This window comes from Nematolebias whitei, chromosome 3, assembly GCF_014905685.2.
Source record: "Nematolebias whitei isolate Nwh7 chromosome 3, NemWhi1, whole genome shotgun sequence".
Taxonomy (NCBI): domain Eukaryota; kingdom Metazoa; phylum Chordata; class Actinopteri; order Cyprinodontiformes; family Rivulidae; genus Nematolebias; species Nematolebias whitei.
The window spans coordinates 53,640,574-53,650,372 of record NC_056500.1 but is presented as its reverse complement, the minus strand read 5'-3'; the positions used below and the strand labels follow the sequence as shown (position 1 = coordinate 53,650,372).

Here is a 9,799-nt window from a genome sequence, read left to right as displayed (position 1 = left end):
TTCCTGAGGTTGTGTGTGTGACGTGCACGTTCCTGAGGTTGTGTGTGTGACGTGCACGTTCCTGAGAGTGTGTGTGTGACGTGCACGTTCCTGAGAGTGTGTGTGAGTGACGTGCACGTTCCTGAGCGTCCACAGACAGAGCAGCTGCAGCTTTTGTTCACTTCCTGTAGTCCTGCAGTTTTCCAGCTGAAATGAAAAAGCATCATGAAGATGAACTTTACAGTCTCTAGTTACCTGTTCATAGAAACACATGGAGCTGTCTCACCTTGTGACTCACAATAAAATATGTAACTTTATGAACTCTAATGAACTTATAATGATGCTCCTACTCTCTGAAGGTGAACCCATGGTACCACACCATCTCTCAGTCGGACAGTCTGACCAGTTTGATCAAAATCCTCCAGTTTAAAATCCTCACTGCTCAGATGAATCCTCCTCAAAGATACTTCCTCCTCTTCCTCACATCTTGTTCTTTGGGAAATCTTCAAAATGAAAACAGGACATTTGTGTCTACACAAAAACATTGTACAGAGGAGGTCAATCTTATTTTCTATTTCCTATATTCTCCCTAGTTTTATTTATTATTTCCTAGAACTTAAACAAAACTCCAGTTTTGATGCATATCTGTTGATAATGAACCAAAGCTGCTGAAACAGTGAGTATGATTGTTAGCAAAATATTCCTGTCATCAGATCTCAGTCAGTTTCATTGCAGCTGAACACCGTGTTACACTGAACATCACATCAGCTGGTGGACATAAATACAGTACAGTAATATTATATTCACAAAATACTAACAATAATATGTTCATCTTACTGTGAAAAGTTATCCCCCGAGACCTGACGTCAACAGTCCGTCGATCTGAACAGAAATAAGCTGCGAAGTGCTGAGACATCTTCTGCTTTAACCAAATAAGGACGACCGTTTCAAGATGGCGGCCGAAAATCCTGCACCGCAGCAGCCAATGAGGGATCTAGTGATTATATATCTTTTTTTTTTTTGTGTGCGTGTTTATATATCTATGCCTGCATGTACACGCGCCCGCTGCGTCACATGACCAAACCAGGAAGTGTTTCTATACAGGCAGGCGCAGCAAGTGATATCCACTCTCTGTGGTTAAACAAAGTTTAGTGTTTGCTAGTCCTACTGGTGCTGAAACATGGCAAACATTTTAAGAAGAATAACAAACCGAAAAGCGGAAAAACAGAAGAACACGACCGTTAGTCAGAACGACATGCAGAAGTTTGGTTTAACAGGTACGAAGGGTTTTCTCACTTTCTGCCCAAAGGATTAATTCATAGTGAAGTGGTGCATATATATATGTTTTTATTTGGCTGACTGTGTGAAGAGTGCTGAGCAGCAGGTTTCCTCTCCACAGGGATCCAGCTGAGAGGGTACCAGCTGGACGGCGTGCAGTGGCTCTCCCAGTGTCTGAAGACCCAGCAGGGCTGCATCCTAGGAGATGAGATGGGTCTGGGCAAAACCTGCCAGGTGTGTGTGTCCTCTCAACCTATAAAATAAGTTGAGTTTAAGATACTTCATTTATTGATTACTAAAATCAACAAACAAAATCCTGACTAGACGTTCCATGTTGGTTTTTCAATTCTCAGGTGTTGCTTTATTTAAGTGATCCTAAACAGGCTACGTGCAGTTGTTCAACTGAACCGCCCGTGTCTTACGAAGCACTAAAAAGCAATAGGCATTCCTTCAAGAAATGCTTGGCCTTTTTATTTTTATTTATAATTAATAAAGTAATTCATATGTCTTTTTAATTGCTAAGAAACTGTAAAATATCAGTGAATATAAGTAAAAATCAATGTTCAGTATTGATGCAGAGTATTTTTACTCACAAATTAATGCACAATTAGCACATATTTACCAGGATTTTCAGTAGGACTCGCTTCATACAAACACAAAGATCGGTCAAGCTTCATTGACAGTTTACTAAACTAAAGAGCGTCACATTTGCTGACACAACAGTTGTTAGCAACATTTTTTACAGCACTCACAACTCCCGAATATGTGTACTTACAAATCCAGCAGTTTTTCATGATCATTATGAGCTTTTCTGACAATGCTGATTGTCTGTCTGTCTGTGTATGTTGTGAGCAATATAACTTGAAAAGTAAGTGAGTTACAGACTTCCATTTTGTTGTGTAGCTGCTTCTAAGCATAAGAAAGGTCAGTATCAAAAATTGAGTTGCCACGTCAAAAACCAAGATTGCTATTACCACATATTTATGTAACTGGCCACCCCAGTCATTTGAGAAAACTGATTTCCAGTTTTTACCTTGCTTAAAAGTATCCACCTTATTCGTGGGGGCTTTAATGTATAAATGATTCTGGTACAACTTCCTGTCAGACACAGGAAGTTGTAGTAAGCCTTGGTTAACCATGGTACCGGAGCACGGACCACGGTTTATTTGAAAGTAATTTGCATTCAGTTTAGCAGATAAAATGTTGTGTTTGTTTTGCTTACATTTATTTAACAACTATAAAGTTTGCTAAAATAGCCGTGTTGAGTTCAGGTACCTGTTGTACTGTCTGCAGCTGCACAAGCAACCAGACCAGACTAAATCAGTGGCTGCAACAGTGTTTGGAACACAGACCCAAAACAAAAAAAGTGTTCCTGTGAAAAGCGGTACAGTGAAGCCTCGTTTTTCACGGGGGTTACGTTCCAAAAAGAACCCGTGATAGGCAAAATCCATGAAGTAGTAACCTTTCTTTTTTTTACAATTATTATACAATGAAATACTCCATAATACATTCAAACCAAAGAACACAACCTTTTTACAGGCCCAAGCATTTGTTTAACAAATAAAATTACTGTATAAACGTTTTTTACAAATAACTACTGTACTGGAGAGGCTGTTTAGCCAATCAGAATGCAGAACACAATGCACGATGCAAATCCGTGAAGCAGCGAGACCGTGAAAGGTGAACCGCATTATAGCGAGTGTTCACTGTATAGTTTCCATCGCTTATCTACAGAAGAGGAATTAAGAACAATGTGACTGAAAAATGTGAACTTGAAGAGACCACCCAAAATGCTGTATGTGTGCTCATTTTACTTTGTTGACAAATGACCAACAAAGGAAAACCTGCATCCTACTTTGTGGCTGGACTACAATAAGCCACAGGTGAAGAGATGCCGGACCCTCAGAAGGACTGAAAACAGTGTGACAAGAATATCGGGTATGAAAACAGATTGTAGGCTCAATCTTGCAAGTAGATAACAACAAATAAGGTTAAATCATGTCATCTGGACCAGTTTCTTTAAGTGAGAAACGTTTCGTCCCTCATCCAGAGAACTTCCTCAGTCTGTGGCCTACCAATCAGATCTGTTCCATAAATAGCCTTCACTGCTGTGTTTCAAGTCAACCTCCTGTTGGAATCTCAAAAGTAGGCATTTAACACGTGCAAAGCACACCCATCCAAAACAATCAATCATCATGTACAACAATCAAATGTTTTAGGCCACATTGCCGACCTGCTACTCACAGAAGCAGCCCGAGGACAACCAAGGCCAAAGAGGTTCAGAAAAAAGGTTGTAGGCTCAATCATCCAGGTAAATAACAACAAAAAAATGTTAGATCATTTCATCTGGACCAGTTTATTTAAGCCAACAGGAGGTTGGCTTGAAACACAACAGTGAAGGTTACATATGGGACAGATCTGGTTGGCAGGCCGAAGACTTAGGAAGTCCTCTGGATGGTGAACGAAATGTTTCTCAAAGAACTGGTCCAGTTTAATATTATTACTGTGTAGATACTAATACGCCTAGGGCTGAGTACCGAACCGAGGTTCTTTTATGGCACCGACCGAACTGCACCGGTCGGTGTATGTATTGAAACGTCACTCTTCTTTCAGTGTCAAGTTTCGGTATTGGCTGTAACGTGTCACGTGGTTTCAGCATGCAGGCTGGTAAAACACCAGACATATGACAAACACTACACCCAGATTACACCCAGAGCTGTATAGAGCTGCTGTACCTAATCTATGTATAATTATGTCTATGGTGCTGGTGGCGCCCACAGACGGGTTCACGTGCACAGCGTGTGTTATCGAACGGCTTTGACAACACGCGCTGCAGAAAGTTGCTCCGTGTTTTTCTGCGAGGAGAGAGGAGTTCAGCAGCCTCCCCCCTCCTTCTCCTCTCACCATTAAAGTCAGCCTGTGAGTAGAGCCTGAACGTCCCGATTCATTATCTCCACGACCGGACTCTTCATCAAAGAACTCCGAGGACGGCTCTGTGTCTGTGCTTCAGCTGGTGAGTTTATGTTTGTTAACGTTACTGCAGCTTAACGCGTACATCGCGGTGAAATAAATTATGATCCATGTAACGCTAACTTTAAGATATTAGTGTGTAAATTTATTTTATCTACGTGGCTAGCTAAACTCAGAAGCTAACTAAAGATTGACAGTAACATAAATCTTAGCTTGTAAAACTGTGCTCATCCATCAGGTCAGCAGGTTAAACAGTTCACTAATGTTCACTGTTTATGTTCATGTTCTCCTCACAGGAGGTTCTGACCCAGATGTGAGGACAAAAGAAAAGTGAGGTGGGGGCCACAGGACAGTCAGACTTTGTTGTTAAAAGTTTGCTGCTTTTTCTACAGTGGAGGCTGCATGTTGGAGGTAAGTTAAACTTTAAAGGATGTTGTTGACCAGTTAAACTTTTATCTCTCAGCCTAGATGATGTTTTTTGAGCAATAACAACACAACCATGTTATTGTTGATGTTTTGTTCTCATGTCAATTAGGGAGATGATCAGAGCCCTAAACCCCAGAGAACCACAGAGAAGATTCAGGAAGAGACACAGAGGTGCAGAAGTCTGCATCATCCCTACCTCAGTGAATCCAGTGACCTGCTGGTGGAATGTGAGGGACAATATGTCAAACTGACAACCAGGTATCTGTGTGTGCAACAATCATCATCTACAGCCTCAGAGTGAACATGTTCTACTGCTGGAGACACCATCAGACAGGAGCAGCTGGTTTGTGTCCAGAGAAAACAGACATGTTGATGTTTCTGAAGAAAAACTGTTCAGTGAAAAGGTCCTCAGTGTGTAGCAGTGACCATTAGACACTGACATGTCACTGGTTTGTAACTGGTCTTTTGACCTGGAAATTATTTGTTTATTTTTATGTAAGAAAACTGCTTGGAATGGAAAAATACCAAAGTTAAAAAATAAAACTCACAATTTGTACTGCAATGTGTAACGTAATTTTATTCTTGTTAGAATTAATAGTGATTACAAAATTGGTACCGAAAAAAGAACCGTCCAGGAACCGACACCGAAGTGAAGGTACCGACACCGGTACCGATACCAATTTTTTTTTTTAGAAAGGTACCCAGCCCTAAATATGCCTCAGGCTTTTCAGGTTGTTCATCTCTTCACCTTTGGAAGAGCAGAGACAATGAAGTAGCTAAATATGCTAGTAGATGTAATCTGCAGCCACTTCTTCAGGTCATCCTCCCATCCCTCGCCTGCAGTAGCAGCAGTATGAGTATATTGTCCTATTTGAGTTCTAACAGGCGATGTTCCTACATACGCCAGTTCTGGTCCGTGCCTGAAGTTGCACCCATAATTTACGAAAGGCACCATGGGGGCTAGGAATAAGATGGATATCCTGATGCATGCTCAATAATCATTAGGTTGTTGGTCCTTCTTGATCATGTGAGCAGTTGGTTTTGGTTGTCGGCAGCAAACTGGTTCATCCACTCTGAGAAGGTGCTATTTATAAGACTGAGCTGAATACAGCACCTCAAACTGAGGAAGTCTTTTGGATGAAAGACGAAATGTATCTACAATTTTTTTGTTTTGTTTTTTGAATGTCCAAAGGACCAGACTTAGCTTTTTTAGAATAAAATGGATAGTTTCCTCAAATGATTGGGGTGGCCTGAAGAATAATCTGATATCCAAGGCCACCATTGACTACCCCTTGGTGCTTCCATTGCGCCTGGTGGTGGAAAACAATTGCTCCCTCCACTTGCCATGATCCTTCACTCTGCGCTGGACAAGGAAAAAATAAATAAATAAATCTTGTCTTTTACACAGTATAACTCCTACCCACTTGAATATCTTGCACCAAAAACATTAAGGTTTACTTACCCATTTTCAGTTCCTGCCCAGAAAAACACTCCTCTCAAAGACTACAAATATTAACTGTTCAAATCCTTCAACGATGGGGGACATCATCATACCACTTGTTTACAACGGTGAAAGCAGGAGCACCAGTCCAACTGCCAAGAAACAGCTTTGATTGTCTATATTACTCAGGATTTTTTTCCATGTATTCAGTCATCAATTTTTTTTACCCGCTTGTTAAAGGAAACTGGTGTCTCTCCAGTGTTTATTGTTTGTTTGTTTGTCATTTTTATTCATTTCATATTTAAAACACAAAAACAATTTAGAAACCAAATGAAAAAAAAAAACACGTCATAAAATGAAAGGTAGCAGAAGAAGAAAAAAATCTTATATCTGCCCCTTGTTTAAAACAAAAACAATTCAAACAATCAATTCAAACAATAATCATCTATAAGTAATATAACAAAATAAATAACTCATCACAATTTTACGTATTTATATGTATCTTTCCAAAATTTTAATCTTAATCATTTTCTTAAATATAGGCAATGACCTTACTTTTTTTACATAGTTTTCCAAACTATTCCACAGACCTATTCCCTGAATTGAAGTAGACCGCCCCTTTAAACTGGTTCTGTACTGTGGTTTAACAAAAATGTCTGTTCCCTTAAGATTATAGCAACTTATCCTTTTTACAAAATACGTTTGAATGTTTCAAGGTAGTGTGTATTTCTGAGCTTTATACAGTACTAAAAGAATATTATAGTTAACCAAATCATAAAACTTCAGTAATTTCAATTGATAAAATAAAATACTAGATGGATGACAATAATGCTTTCTTGTGATAATTCTTATAGCTCTTTTCTGCAAAATAAAAATAGGCATCGTTATAGTTTTACATGCTGTTCCCCAAACTTCAACACAATAAATTAAATGCGGGACTATAATTGTATTATACAGCAAATACAAGGCTTTATCATTCAATAAGTCCCTTACTTTATACAGTACTGCAGTGGATTTAGATATTTTAGTTTTTACAGAATTTATGTGCTGTTTCCATGACAGTTTATCATCAATAATTACTCCCAAAAACTTCACCTCACCTACTCTGCATATCTCAACACCATCAACTCTAAAAGGAACATCGACAGTTATCTTTTTTTTTTTTTTTACTAAATATCATATAATTAGTTTTATCAAGGTTCAATGATAACTTGTTTAATTTAAACCAATTTTGTATTTTGACAAACTCCATCTTCATCAACTCAAAACATTTGTTCCAAGTCTTTACCCAAATAAAAGAAAGTGGTATCATCAGCAAAGAGAACACATTTAAGGATACTGGACACCTCCGTCAAATCATTTACATACAAAATAAACAACTTAGGTCCAAGTACAGAGCCTTGTGGCACTCCACATGAAATACTATTATTAAATTATTGTAGAAGAGGCTAGGTACACCTGGATAGGTCTTCAGTCCATAACAGGGCCACAGAGAGCCTAATGAGACTAATGAGGCATCCCTGGACGAGTACTGAGAGTGTGCACTGACCAACTCACCAAGATGTTTTATCAGCATCTTTAACCTCTCTGAGCCATTGTATTGTGCCCACCATCTTCAAGACCTTGACTGTTATCTCCATCCCAAAGACCTATGCAGCATCCTGCCTTAATGACTTAAGCCCCCAGTATACTGCCGCATACGTCCATACGCAGAGGTACACACGTACGTACGCAGAGGTATGAGCGTACCCCCAGGGCATGTCCATGCAAAGCTCAAATTTTTACGACCGCATACACGTACGCGGTGTCGCACAATAAACTGCCCAACAACGGACTGTTTTGCATGTGACACCAATGTATTAAAGTCCCCTTCTTCATCCCTGATCTGGCCTTTTCTTTAGTTTTTTTGCCAAGAGGCAGTGATCTCTTCCTCCTCCGTTGATGCCATGACTGAAATGGTGAGAAATGAAGGAATTTGTCACAAGCGAATTAAACTCAGGTCCAGTGTGGCTGCGGGAGGGTCTGGAGATTTCCTGGTGGGCTGGTCTGATGTGTGGGCTGTAGAGCCATCGCTCTTGTTTTAAAAAAAATAAAAAATAATTTAGATCTTTTTATTAACAACATATAAACACAGAACACCACTGTGGCTGAGGCTGCCAGCACTCCCCCCCCCCCCCCCGACCTGCCAATCAATCCAATAGGCATGTCAGCAAATGACCAATCGGCGACCTCAATTTGTCCCGAAGGTAAACGCCCCTTGTCTGTGAAGCTGCTCTGCAGCTGCTCGGGGTGTACGCTCCAGTATGAAGTCTGAACCCTCTGCGTACAGTGCACGCGTACGTACGTGTGACCGGACGTACGCAGCAGTATACTGGAAGCTTTAGGGCCCATAAGACTCACATCTGTCATCGAAGTGCTTCGAGCAAATTATCAAAACTCACATCTGTGCCTCCCTCCCTGACACCCTAGACCCCCTACAGTTCACATATGCCCCTTTTCCACTGTTATGGTGCAGATCAGGTCAGTTCAGGTCGGTTCAGATTGGCTCGTGTCTCGTTGTGTTTCCATTTACACTTCTGGACCAGCTCTGTAGGCGGGTACTAGAATCCAACTCGTCTTACCACCTGGTGGCAGTAGTGCTCCCTTAAGCTACTTACTAGCCACCACTAAATGTATTAGAAGAAGAACACCCTGAAGACTTTGTCACACGATGTTGTGGAAGAGATGTTATGCTCTGATGGAGTACCTCATGAACTGTAACTTTTAAACCTGATTCATAATCCTACCTTACTGCCTTCCCTGCTGCTTTAAACCCATGTATTTTCCATTTTAGTATAGATTTTTACAATAAAGATGTATTAAAAATATCTTCACTTTTATTATTTACAGATATGCACAAGGTTCATGGTAAAATTGCAAAACATCACACTGTGCTGTAATCTTTGAAACTGCTTTTACAATAAGATACAGACTTGAAAACAATTAGATTAAATTTTGTCCTTAAATTTTAAAGATTTGTCTTTCATTAAATTTAAAAAAACATAAATGTATTACTTAATAATCTAAAAAAGTTAAGTCTGGTCCTCTGGACATTCAAAAAAACAAAACAAACAAACAAACATTTATTGTTTTTTTATTATAAACTGTATTGTTTGTTTTGTGAATGTCCAGAGGACCAGACTTAACTTTTTAGATTTTTCTACCTGGATTATTGAGCAGCATCAGGATATTAATTAATAAATAGTCAGTTGGTCTGTGAACACCATGGGGTCCTAGAAGAGTTGAAGAGGTGGCTGTTGATGTCTGTGCCTCCCTGGTGAAGATGCTGCTCCCACAACCCTGAAGCAGAAGATGATGGATGGATGGATGGATGGATGGATGATGGATGGATGGATGATGGATGGATGGATGGATGGATGGATGGATGGCTGGATGATGGATGGTGAAAGAGGAGACCATCAAACACAGCAGGAGTGGTCAGTTCAGGTGAACTCCTGCCTGTTTGCTTCAGATCAGCTGTTCAAATCTCTGCAGGTTCAAATAAAAGGTGCACCAGGACTTTCAGCTGAATCTCTCGGGCCACAGATGTACAGCCAATAACTGATAACTGATAAATGATAACTGATAACTGATAAATGATAACTGATAACTGATAAATGATAACTGATAAATGATGACTGATAAATGATAACTGATAAATGATAA

The 9,799-nt window shown here is 39.8% G+C and overlaps 1 long non-coding RNA gene across 1 annotated transcript in view; it reads left to right on the top strand.

Moving 5' to 3' along the window:
* The first annotated feature begins 1,453 nt into the window (after positions 1–1,453).
* Positions 1,454–9,799, top strand: part of LOC119430846 — a 124,758-nt gene continuing 116,412 nt past the window's right edge. The window contains exon 1 of the long non-coding RNA XR_005187922.1: positions 1,454–1,491. This is a non-coding gene — a long non-coding RNA (uncharacterized LOC119430846). The remainder of the gene's footprint in view (positions 1,492–9,799) is intronic.